General features: G+C 41.2%; 1 long non-coding RNA gene across 1 annotated transcript; it reads left to right on the top strand.

Annotated features, from left to right (window-relative positions):
• Positions 1–767: 767 nt before the first annotated feature.
• LOC110340641 lies at positions 768–10603 on the top strand. The gene is made up of 3 exons (XR_002382443.2): positions 768–851; positions 4557–4662; positions 10387–10603. It is a non-coding gene; the product is annotated as an uncharacterized LOC110340641 (long non-coding RNA).
• The last annotated feature ends 2195 nt before the right edge of the window (positions 10604–12798 follow it).

The raw sequence follows: 12798 nt of genomic DNA, 5'->3' as shown, positions 1-12798 counted from the left end.
CCCTTTCTTGTGTTCACTTAGAGATGGCACCAATTTAAGCAGGGTATGATTTGAATAGTTTGTGAAAGATATGAGAGTAGATCTGAAAATCACGGAAAACAGGTCAAAGATTACCACAATGGAAAATATTTAGGCTCTAAGTCAATAATTTTTAACATTTGAAAAATGCATCTTGTCTTTTCTCCATAAGCTAAAACCAATGCGTAGTACTTAGATAAAAAGCACAAATGATCTAGTCAAATCAGGGGTGGGCTCTCATACATCTGTCCACTCTACCACTTCCCTAAGTCAATTACATGCATCCCTACCATTATTTTAATGATGACATTGGATTCCAGGAAATGAGATGTCTTCCCCATGGTCATGCATTTATGGAGCTCTGGATGGAAATCAGGAGTCTGATTCTTGAACCAAAGATGCAGTTTTTCATGTGAAATGCACATTTTCCATTTGGATCATACAAGTGGGATGCTCAGTGTGGACAGATTTTAATATATAGGCACTAGGCATGGGTTAAAAAAACTACAAGGAACCACTAATTTGGAAAAAAACCATTTTTTTAAACATTGCAATATGCCATTCCAATAATACATTTATATATATATATGTGTGTGTGTATGTGTAGGAAACTACACAAGCATTGTTTTATAATACAGTTCTTTCTCTTCATAAGTTCATGTATTTCCTGTGTCATTAATTTTTATGACATCATTCAATTATAAAAAAGGTATCTTGTTATAGTTACTGGATCTCTTGTTAAATTTTTGTCCATTTTTGCAGCTACAAACTGAAGTGCAATTAACTTCTTTGAAAAATGCATCTTTATGCACATCTGGCTTGACCTGATTATGGTAAGTTCCTAGGAGAGAGAGAGAGAACACACACTTATTAGACTTTTTTAATATAACATCTGTCAAATTGACTGGAGTTCTTCTTTATAGCACCAGGGTGCCTTTTTCTTTGAGGCCACTCTGCACTGTATAACCCTTGGGAAGAACAGTGTTCAGTGTTTTGAATACTTCTCAGAAGATCAAACCACAGCAGCATTGGGTTAGAAGGAATTCCAGAAGCCCATGTTTCCACCTCTTTCTCTAGGCAAACAGCAGCGTTTAAATTGAAGGTGAAAAATCGCCAGAAAGTTAACAGCAGCAGAATTTCAAAATGCTGTCATCCAAGAGCCATTCATAACCTCTACTTAGATGACCACATCTCAAGACTGGTGGGGTATCCATGTCAGAACTTTCTTAACTAAGAGAAGGAACCAGATTTGGTGGAAGGATTTTGGAAGGGATGGAAGATTCCAAACACCACTGTTAAGTCCTAGTTTGTATGTTTCTTATTGCCACTGTAGATAATTACTACAAATTCAGGAGCCCAACGTGATAGAAATTTATCTTAAATTTTCAAAGTCTGAAGCAATTCTTAAGGTAAAATCAAGATTTGGCAAGGCTGATTCTTCAGTGGAATATCTACATGGTTTTTTTGTTTGTTTGTTTTTTGTTTTTTGTTTTGGTCTGGCTTTGGAACTGCTGGTACTCTGGCTTCCATAACAATGTCTGAGTCCTGTGTTACTACATTACCTTCTCTTTTTGTAGTCAAGCTGCTCTCTCTATGTTTCCCTTTTACAAGGACACCAGTGATTCTCTTTAGGCCAACCAAAGTCATCTGTAACAGTCTCCCTATGTCTGAGTCCTTCATTTGACCCTACCAGGAGGCCTAGATGCAGGATTGGTTTAAATGTCAAGGAAGCTGTGCCAAGTGAAATACCCTGGTATGCCACATCTGCAGTCCAGATGACAGTAGGGAATTAGAGCAACTTGGAGCAAAGCCAGAGAAGTGGCACTCCTGGAACCCCAGGACCATGGACAGGACTCATTGAGGGCCACCACATAAACATATGGCCAATGCTTGTGAACTTGGAGTCAGCACTTGTGAGACACTGCTAGAACTATATATATTCATGTGCTCACTTGGCTTAGTACATTCTACCTTAGTTATTAAAGCAATCTGGAAGAGGAAAAAGACGACTTCAGAAGGGAACTAGGATTATTACGAAGAGTCCATACAGAATATGGACTTAGGAACCATCTGAGGATTTGAAGCACTTCAACTGTGACAGCATGGTAAGGTCAAGACAGAATGTTGTTGGCTTTCCAGCCATTAACCTTATATCTGCAAGCTGGTGGACCTAGAGCAATGTGGCTGTACAAACATGTCTGGGCAGTGTGACATAAAAGACTGTCCTGACCACAGCACTGCAGGAAAACTGGCGAGGGTGGCCACTCCTTTGTGGAAACTTCTTGCTGATATTGCTTTCCCCCAACCCTCATCTGATCCGCATTGTTTTGAAAAAGGGTAAAATGACTTTCATTTTCTATGAAATGAAAGTATTCTGGTACACCATGTCGAGCTCATCTCTAATATCTCTTCTGATCTTTATTCACTCTGCTAAACTTTTGAAACCCCTATGTGAACAGCATCACATAAGCCTATTTTAATGCAAATGACAGGAAAGTCACTCAGAATGTCTCTAGTGGAGGGAAACCTTGCAAACAGGCTCATGTCTGTGAGATGGAGGAGACTCTCTGCTTTGGTCTAGAGACCAGCCTAGAGGCTTCATTTCTCCCTGTTCCTACAGCCCTGCTCCTCAGTTGGCTTTATCCTCATGTGGCTCTCTTCATTTGACCAGAAATGGCTGTCATGGTCCCAACCTTCAAATCTGGAAACTATTTTCCAAAGAAAATCTCCTAGTAGCTCTTTTTGAGGGTGAAAATCTTTCTGAGTGGCTTCAAGTGTCTATCATTTTAGTCGATCATCATGAATGACCTTCAGTTTCTGAATCAGCATGTAGTCCAAGAATGTACTGTGGCTGGTTCACCCGGGGAAGTACGTGCAGAGCCTAACAGTCAAAGAGAGGTTGAAGGAGTAATAGCACCAGTACCGAGAGTGGCAGCCTCGGGTATACCTCATGTTTATGCAGTCCTTTTATACAGGACGCCAGGTGACTCCTCTGCACACTCAAGTTAGAGGCACTGGTTCCCTTGTTGGAGACAGAAGCTGGGGAGAAGCAGTGCACACCTGCTGCACAAATCTTCCTGTGATGGTGTTAAATTGATTTTGACAGCATTTTTCATAGAGAAGACTGCAAAATGATTTGAACAGTTATCATCTATCACTTTAAATGTTTTCAACGACAAATAAAGAACTTCCAACTCAACGAGTTTACACGAATAAGGGAAAATTATATCTTACAGTACAAAATATTATAAAGTAGGGTGATTCCAGGACTTGTTCACTCTTTTTAGACTCCCTTCCCTTCTGTCAAGACAAAAGTTTTGTTATACAGCCAGTGTGTTCAAGACTAACCTCAAACTCATAATCCTTCTGCCTTACCCTCCTGAATGCTGGGATTACAGGCATGTGACACCATGCCAGAGTAACTTTTCCTTAAAGATTCTCAGTGGCCTCCCTCATATTTCTTGGCCAAGACTAGCATCTATATCTACGTCTAACCTGCTTCTACTAAGATGAAGCATTATCACCTCTTTAGGCATTCAGCATGTGCCTCTAACCATGAGAGGAAAAGTGGACAGCAAAACCAAATCATGTCCTCACCTTTACGGAGGGAAGACCATTGGCATTCAGGGGCCAGCCATAACTGCCTCTGAAGAACTTTTTTTTCCTATTTACGCTTCCTATTTGTCTCAGAATGGCCAAATTGCTTTGAATCTGGTTTGTAGCTCGACCTGAAAATAGTTAATTTTCTTTGCTTATACGTTTGGTATTTTAGAATGAAGCTCGGAAATGTTTTAGGAAGAAAAAGAAAATAGACCAAGACCAGTGGAAATGGATTTTCATAGTCAGAGTTCTGATTGAATGTGACAAAGGGCAGAATAAATAAAGAAGACACTTGACAGAATCCTCTAGATGAAAGGTCTTATTTGGTTTGTGTTTGGGCAGCAGAGTCTCCTTTTCTCAGGCCTGCAGCTGAGGTCCAGGCTGTCTGTATCTACCAGGATCAATACAGATTTTGGCACAATGCTCCGTTAGCCCTGGGGCACACATTTAAATTGTCATAGTCGGTCTGCCTCACAATGACATTCTTCAGTGAGGAAAGCAAGAGTGTGTGGCTGGTGAGGACTATGGCCAAACACTGGTCTGCCACACAAGAAAGTCAAAGGCTTTTTAGCACCTAGACTTGTTTTCCTTCATTAAGGCTAAATAATACCAAGTTCACTCTTGGTTTCCTTAGAACAAGGCCCAGCAGTGGATGAATTAGAAGCCGCTTAATTATGCCTCGTGCTGTGTCAATCCTCTGAGGATGCTAGGACTCGTTAGGGAAGGGTGGACAATCTGAGCCCCCTCTGGCTGCACTCTGTGAATGGGATCTCTTTGGCTTCTGTCTAATAATAAGGCTGCTCTCCGGTGGCCCTTGGATGCCTGCCTTGTGACCCACCAGGCTGTTGTGGTCAGGGCAGTGGGTGGCTTTGCAATGGCTTTATTTGGTTGTTGAATGGATGGTTTCCTCATGATTTCCTTTGTTCTCATTTTATTAGCAATCTCGCTGTGCAGAGGCTTTTGCACAAGTGTGGCCACTGCAAGGAGGAACATTACGGATTTCACCGGGTACAGAATGGTCACTCTGATAGTTCATTCATCTCGGTAGGTTTTATTCTTAAGTCCTTGGTGTTTTCAACAGTCTTAGTTTTTTACAAGACTAAGGTAATTTATAATTTAGGGTCATACAACTGCCAAATTCTTGACTGGGTCCCTAAAGTGTAGTAGCCAATTCAACACTTCTAACTACTATGCAATGATTATCACTAATCTGTGAGCAACTGAAGCCTGAAGAGACTGTGACTTTCTCATGGCCACGTAGCAAGGAGGTGGTAGATGTGGACAGAAAAACCAGGTTTAAGGTGCATTGAAGCTTGTGCTTTTTACTGCCCAGAGTGACAGAAGACTAGGCCCCACCCTCTTCTTTGATATTATTCATGAAGGAAGATGGGCCATGAAGCAGGAGCACAACCCAAGTGCACCTTATTTTTCAATCGGTTTTCTTGGGGGCGAACCAGGAAGCACAGATCTCACCTCTTTATACCCAGGCATCCTTCTAATTCTCCAAGATGAATACTTTTATTTATTAGCTGCTGTAGGCCCAGATGTAAAGGTACCAATTCTCTGTCTCTCTCTGTCTCTGTCTCTGTCTCTGTCTGTCTCTCTCTCTTTCTCACACACACACACCTTACATACACCAAATAAACAAATAACAATAGGGTTCTAGAATCAATAGTAATTGTTACTCTGTGTGTGTGTGTGTGTGTGTGTGTGTGTGTGTGTATGATGACTGTGCACTCAGGGAGGAACATATGAATTATTCACTCAACTTTAATATGTCAGTAACATCTTCAGACACACCCCACATAATATTTAACCAGATAACTGTGCATCCCATAGCCCAATCAAGTTGACACACAAAATTTCCTGTGACAAGTACCCCTGACTGGATGAAGGTAGTGTCAACAAAGAAACAGGTCCCACATCTTTCTTTTTGAAATATAACCCTAACACACCATGTTTATCTTGTAAGACAAATTTTAAATGGTTGCTTATAACACTGGGCAAGGCACTAAACATTTCGTAGTGTTGAAGACAGTGACCACCAAACACTGTGCCAATAGGGTTAAACAAAAGGAGACAGGAAAGAGTTTAGCAAGTATTTAGAAGTGGCAAACACTGTCATCACTATCATAGTTGTTTGCCTCCATTGCAAAGAGCAATGCCAGGTGGATTTCTCATGTAGTGACACTTTTGGGTACATAGATACTGTGTGTTACAACCCTCAAGAAAGGCCTAGTCACTAGATCACTGCACTTTAGGAATGAACCCGGGATTATGCCCACAGGGGGGTGGCGTCTATGAATTTCTACTTTGTACATCAGCTGTCTCTCTAACATCTCTGTTCCTTGGGCCAGTGGCTTTTCTGTTCCCGGCCTACTGCAGCCATCATCATTTCAAGAAACAAATATAAGAATATTCCCCTTCCAGGTAGGTGGGCATAGCTAGCATTTTCCCCAGTGAGTATTTTTAAAGTAGAGATTTGTTTGCCTCATTCAGAACCATTTTACCAGAAAAGGCAGCCTCAGGGAAAATGACTTAAAAGGACATGTGAAAGATGGACTCGGCCTGTCTTTGTGGTAACAGAAATATTGCTGTTATTAATATCATGCACTTAGAGAGCTCTGCCTTCCAAAGGAGCTCAAAGTATTGCTCATATATTATCTCATTGTCCCTTGCCATATGCGAGTGATGGAAAAGACTAGAATAGGAAATCTTCAGGGAAAAAAAGAAGTTCTTTGGATTGAACCTGATCCAGACCAATACCTCACAGGCTGGTAGGGGAAGCTAATGGATCACTTCCCTAGAAGCAAGCAATTTGCAGACAGATGTCACTCAGTGGCAGGTGTGTGAAAGTTGCCCTTGGAGGAAGACACCTGTATCCACATGTGGGGAGGGAGACGATGTGACTTTAGATTCTGCAGCACTCTTCAGGACCCACAGCTGGCTATGCAGCTTCCATGAGAGGCAGATTCCAGTGTTTCTCCCATGCCATTTCAAAGATCTCAACCTCTTGGCCGCTGACCTTATGTCTAAAGGGTATTGGCTCCATGTAGGGTCAGGTAGTGGAGGATGCCTGGTTATGTTCTCTTATTGCCCAGTAATGGAGAATTCTATGCAGTATTACACACATAAGAAGCTAACTGCAAGTTATGACATTCACTTATACTTCACGCCTTCAGCCTTAGTCTAATCTAGAAAATTCCAGTACATATACCCATATTCATTCTAACTGGTACCTGATTGAGTGTGAAGGTAGCAGTGAAAGGGGACAGGCCCACATGTGCATAAATACCATGCTCTCATGCTGATTGGCAGCACAGTGGCGGCACAATCCCATCTTTGCACTAAGAGAAACACATGATTTCCTACACTGCCTTCCCTTCACGATGGTTTATGAGCTATAAGACCCTTTCCTCCTCAAGTTGATTTTGGTTACTGTTTTGTCAAAGCAACAGGAAGCAATCTAGGGTAATAACTACTTACTATCAGATTGGCTATGGGGGGGGAGGAAGAAGGAGAAAGATCAAGGATTTTATAAACTTTGTGAGCTGAGCTGGACAACTAAATAATGTAGATGGTGTTGATGGTCAGGAACCCAATCCCTGCCCTTAAGGAGAGGTAGCTGCTATATTCGTTCTACTTTTACACCTTACTTGGTGATATAAAGTCTCTAAGTAGGATTGGTAGTCTTGCTAAAAGAACATCAAGAGAAAACAACAAGCACATGCTCCTGGGTTGAGGTAGCTCTGGGGCTCAGCAATTTCAAACATAGCAATTACAGTTCTTTCTGTCAGGACTGACCTTTGAGGAAATTGGCTCACTTGTAGAAGGTCAACAGCTCCTGGTCGTGGTACAAGCAAGTTTCAAGCATGGCAATAAAATATAGCCAGGTAACCCATGAAGTCTTTTGCCTCTCCCATCCAGCAGTGACCTGAGGTTCTCTGGTCCTTCTAGAGCACACTGATTACATAACTAGCTCTCATATGTAAGATGGGTGCTGGAAAAGCAGCCTTTACAAGGCAAAGTTGGGTAGACTTTCTACTAGATACTTAAAATGTGTTTCCATTGCAAGTTAGTCTTTGTTCCCAAATGAGTTGATTCCATGGATTATCCACTTTCTTCCAAATCCTAATTAAGGAGTATTATGAAGGGTTGTGATGGCTTACTAAAGTAGGCCAGTGAGTCTATCCACCAAGGAGAACAAATGAGCAATCATATGCTCTTTCAAGATCCCATTTTCCAACTTACACTTTGAAATTTCTGTATTCAATTTTGAAGAACAAAAATCAGCTGTCTTGAGCACTCTTGAGCGACAAGTGTTCTCTGTTGTGATACTCTGTTTTTGGTGGACAATAAGAACCCACGTCCCCAACTCAAACAATAGAAGACAAACTCATGGCTCTACTCTGGGCTTGGATTCCTGCTGGTATGTTCTTCCACTACCTAAAACCAGCCTTGTGTCTGTTCCAGAGAGGTGTTCCTGTGCTCCAAACTGGGAAAGTGTTATATTCTCAGACTAGAGGCTTTGCATCAAGCCATGAGTCAACTGGAAATACCTTTTATACAGCTTATATTTCACTGTTAGGGAAGGGGTGGGGGGGATTTCAACACCTTCTTCTCTTTTTTATTATTTTTAGAATTTTCTTTTTTTAATTTAAATTAGAAACAAGTTTGCTTCACATGTCATTCCTAGCTCCCTCTCCCTCCCCTCCTCCCCACCAACTCCCCACCAACCTCAACAACTCCCTACCACATCCTCCCCTCCCCTCCCCAAGGAGGGTGAGGCCACCAATGGGGGATCTCCAAAGTCTGTCATATCATCCAGGGCAGCACCTAGGCCCTCCCCCCCCCCATGTGTCCAGGCTGAGAGAGCATCTCTCCATGTGGAATAGGCTCCCTAAATCCATTCATAAGCCAGGGATAAGTAGTGATCTACTACCTGAGGCCCCATAGATTGCCGAGGCCTCCTCACTGACACCCACATTCAGGGGGTCTGGAACAGTCCCATGCTGGCCTCTCAGCCATCGGTCTGGGGTCCATGAGCTCCCCCCTTGTTCAAGTCATCTGTTTCTGTGGTTTTCATCCAGTCTTGACCCCTTTGCTCATTACTCCTCTCTCTCTACAACTGGTTTCCAGGAGTTCAGTTCAGTGTTTAGCTGTGGGTGTCTTCCCCTGTTTCCATCAGCCACTGTATGATAGCTCTAGGATGGCATATAAGCTAGTTATCAACCTCATTATCGGGGAAGGTCATTTAAGGTAGCCTCTTCACTATTGCTTAGATTGCCAGTTGGTGTCATGCTTGTAGAACTCTGGAAATCTCACTAGTGCCAGATCTCTCCTCAAACCCATAATGGCTCCCTCTATTATGGTATCTCTATGGTATCTGCTCTTCTCTATTCTTCCCCCAACTCAAACTTCCTGCTCCCCCATGTCCTCCTTTCCACTCTTCTTCTCCCCATCTCTTTCTCCCAGCTCCCTCTCCCCTCCCCACATGCTTCCAATCCCCTCAGGGGATCCTGTCTGGTTCCCCTTCTCTGGGGTACTATGAATATCTCTCCTAGGGTCCACCCTGTTTCCCAGACTCTCTGGTAGTATGGATTGTAGGCTTGTAATCCCCTGCTCCATGTATAAAATCCATATATGAATGAGTACATACCATGTTTGTCTTTTTGTGACTGGGTTACTTCACTCAGGATGGTTTCTTCTAGTGCCATTCATTTGCCTGCAAATTTCTGCTGAGTAGTACTCCATTGTGTGAAAACAATAGAACGAATCAATGAAACAAAGAGTTGGTTCTTTGAGAAAATCAATAAAATAGACAAATATTTATCCAAACTAACTAAAAGGTAGAGAGAACATGCTAATTAGCAAAATCAGAAATGAAAAGGGGGACATAACAATGGACACTGAGGAAATCCAGAGAATCATCAGGTCATACTTTGAAAACCTTACTCTACAAAATTAAAAAATTTAAAGGAAATGGACAATTTCCTGGATAGATATCACTTACCAAAATTAAATCAAGAACAGATAAGCAATTTAAATAGACCTATAACCCCTAATGAAATAGAAGCAGTCATCAAAAGTCTCCCAACCAAAAAAAGTTCAGGACCAGATGGTTTCTGTGTAGAATTCTACCAGAAATTCAAAGAAGAACTAATACCAGTATGCATTAAGCTGTTCCACACAATAGAAGCAGAAGGGCCATTGCCAAACTCTGTTTATGAGGCTACAATTATCTTGGTACCTAAGTCACATAAAGACACAACTAAGAAAGAGAACTACAGACTAATATCCTTCTTGAACATTGAGCAAAAGATACTCAATAAAATACTAGCAAATCGAATTCAAGAACACATCAGAGAAATCATCCACCATGATCAAGCAGGCTTCATCCCAGGGATGCAGGGATGGTTCAACACACAAAAATCTATCAATGCAATCCACCATATAAACAAACTGCAAAAGAAAAACTACATGATCATCTCACTAGATGCTGAAAAAGCCTTTGACAAAATATTTTTTAAATTTTCAACTCTTGCATTCTTAATGTTTGTTTTGTGGTGTGTGATGATACATCTCGATGGTAGAGTCATTGCTTTGTATATATGGCCTTGGTTTTGATTCTCAGTCCTTAAAAAAGAAAGGAAGAAGGGAGGGAGGGAGGGAGGGAGGGAGAGAGAGAGAGAGAGAGAGAGAGAGAGAGAGAGAGAGAGAGATTAGTTCTTTTTGTTAGTATTACTAGCATGTCTCTTTTTTCCTCAGAAAAACATGCTGGTGGCAGAACCAATGCTAAGATGGTGTTCAGATGTTGCCTTCGCACTGTCCTCACATTTATAAAGCTTGGACCTCACAAAGCTCAGGGAAGACCTGCTCACTTCTGAGTCACAAGGTGTATGGATGGCTTGTTCTGTATAATTATGTGGAAACAATGTTAGATGTATTACTTTTCTGGAAATAAAATAAAGATATTCTTCCCAATTGACAAAGCAATCTGTATCCTAGACAATGTTAAACTTTCAGCTCTGATAGCTGTTGGTTGACTGATGCAGATCAAAGGTCCCATGTGAGTGATACATCCACAGGGCTGGAGCTGGTCCAGTGAGAGTCTATTTGGGTTTCCATGCCTGAATTCTAGCTTCACAATGCACTCAATCCCATTTTCAGCAGTAGATTTCTTATGAAAAGTAAGTCTGAAGAAGCACCTTGCCCTGATCACCTGCTAACTCTAATTCAATATACTTCTGAAGACCAGCAGAAGAGGAGGCCTTGATGATTTAAATTGTGTTGCATTCTAGGCAGCTGAAGGCTTACTTTCACAGTCTCAAGGGACCTAAAGTCTTGTTTGTGTAAACAGTCATGAAAACAGAAAAGCAGAAAGTGGAAGTGAATTACCAGAAACCAAATCACACACAAAAAGGTTGCAAGGAATAGTGAATAAAAGAAAAATGTTTCAATCATTCCTAAATAATAAGCTCAGTCAAATTAGAAAAAACATATTTAGAAGACAGTATTTCAAAACTGTACAAAGAGACATTCAGAGAAGAACAAATAAAAGGTTTCTTGTGATTAAAACACAATTACCACACCAGATGTGGTAGCACACACCTCTAATACCAGCACTGAGAAACAGAAGAAATGGAGTTACTACCAGTTCAAGGCTAGCTTGGTCTATAAAGAAAGACTCTGTTTTGGAAACCAAACACCAACAACTATTGCCAAAAAAGTTAAACGATCAGTAAAAAAAATGAAGTCTGATCTATTTCTCAAAAAAGAGAAGAAAAACAGAAGATAGAAAAATGCAAGATAATATATTCAGGGAAAGGAAACATCTGGGAAATGATTACCAAATCAATAAGCTCTTTAGAATGAAGGAAATTGGGGGTGAGAAAGAAATAAATATGGAGAAATTTTCCCAGAACACTAATTCTGGCATCTTCCAGTGCATAAGGACTGACTCCAGAGAATAGAGATCCCTCTATTCTTATGAGTATAGAGCACTGGGGATAAGGGATGGCCTCCAATTCCAGATTTTTAAGTACTGGGGATTGAACCTGGGGCCTTGTGCATGTTAGAAAAATGCTCTAGCACTGAGTTTCTCAACCCTGAAGAAATTAAGTTTTCAATACCTGAAAAGGACATCAAACAATTAGACATATCAAAAAGCAGCACTGGATGCCCTGAGAGAGTGAAGCAAGAAACTTCCAAGTTCTAAGGGAGAATGAAGTCTATGTCTATTCAAGAGAGAGGCAAGAGATCTTTTAAGATAGAAATTCTTAGGAAATGCACATGTCTTTACTAGCAATGTGCAAGTATTAGTCTATGAAACTCCCAGGTATTTGCAAAAAGTCAAGCTATTGCTTGTATTGATGGGCTTCTGCCATAACCTCCTGGAAGTCTGTCCAGGCAGCTTGACTCCCTGTAGCTGCTGGCACGGGCATGCTGCTGTCTTGCGGCCCATAGACTCTCATTACACTGGCTGTTGCCACTGCTATTACCCAGAAAGAACTTTTTATGGTACTTACTTCTGGGTGTATTATTTCCACAGCTCAGTTCCTGAGCAGACAGAGAATTGATGGGTGAATCTTGGGTAACTTGCTCATGGTGTAGAAACAAGAGAGATGAAGAAAATGGACTAAAGACATTTTGAGTGTGCAATGGAAGAAGCTGGGCTACTGGACAAAAAGACTCATCCTGTAGGAATTCCCCGTATAGAGAAAGTTTAGATTCTGACTAGAAAAAAATGGACAAATGTCCTCACAAGATATCTTATGCATACTTAGTGATATATTAAAAAGAAAAAGTGCCAACTAATGAGGACAAAGTGGAAAAACAGGAGAAGGGCTACAGAATTCCAACTGTGAATCGAGAGAAAACGGGATCTATCCTTTAGTGATGAGTGCACTCAGGACATAGGTTGTAAGCCATTACATATATTCCTACCATTGGCTGGGGATCACAAGCAAGTCTTGCAAAGGTAGAAATGTAATCCCAGCACCTTGTTCCAGCTAACAATAAACAACATTTGCATACCCAGATATATTTTTGTCATTGTTTACAGTGTTTTACTTTTCTATTTGTAAATAAGTTCATTATTTTGTGGTTGCAGGACAGAATGTAAGTGTCCTCAACAATGACAATGCAATATGTAGGGATGAGAGACTGGGTTGTTCAGGG

Source organism: Mesocricetus auratus, unplaced genomic scaffold (genome assembly GCF_017639785.1).
Source record: "Mesocricetus auratus isolate SY011 unplaced genomic scaffold, BCM_Maur_2.0 Super-Scaffold_100004, whole genome shotgun sequence".
Classification (NCBI taxonomy): domain Eukaryota; kingdom Metazoa; phylum Chordata; class Mammalia; order Rodentia; family Cricetidae; genus Mesocricetus; species Mesocricetus auratus.
Note: the sequence above shows the minus strand (reverse complement) of the source record. Positions and strands in the feature narration are given on the sequence as shown.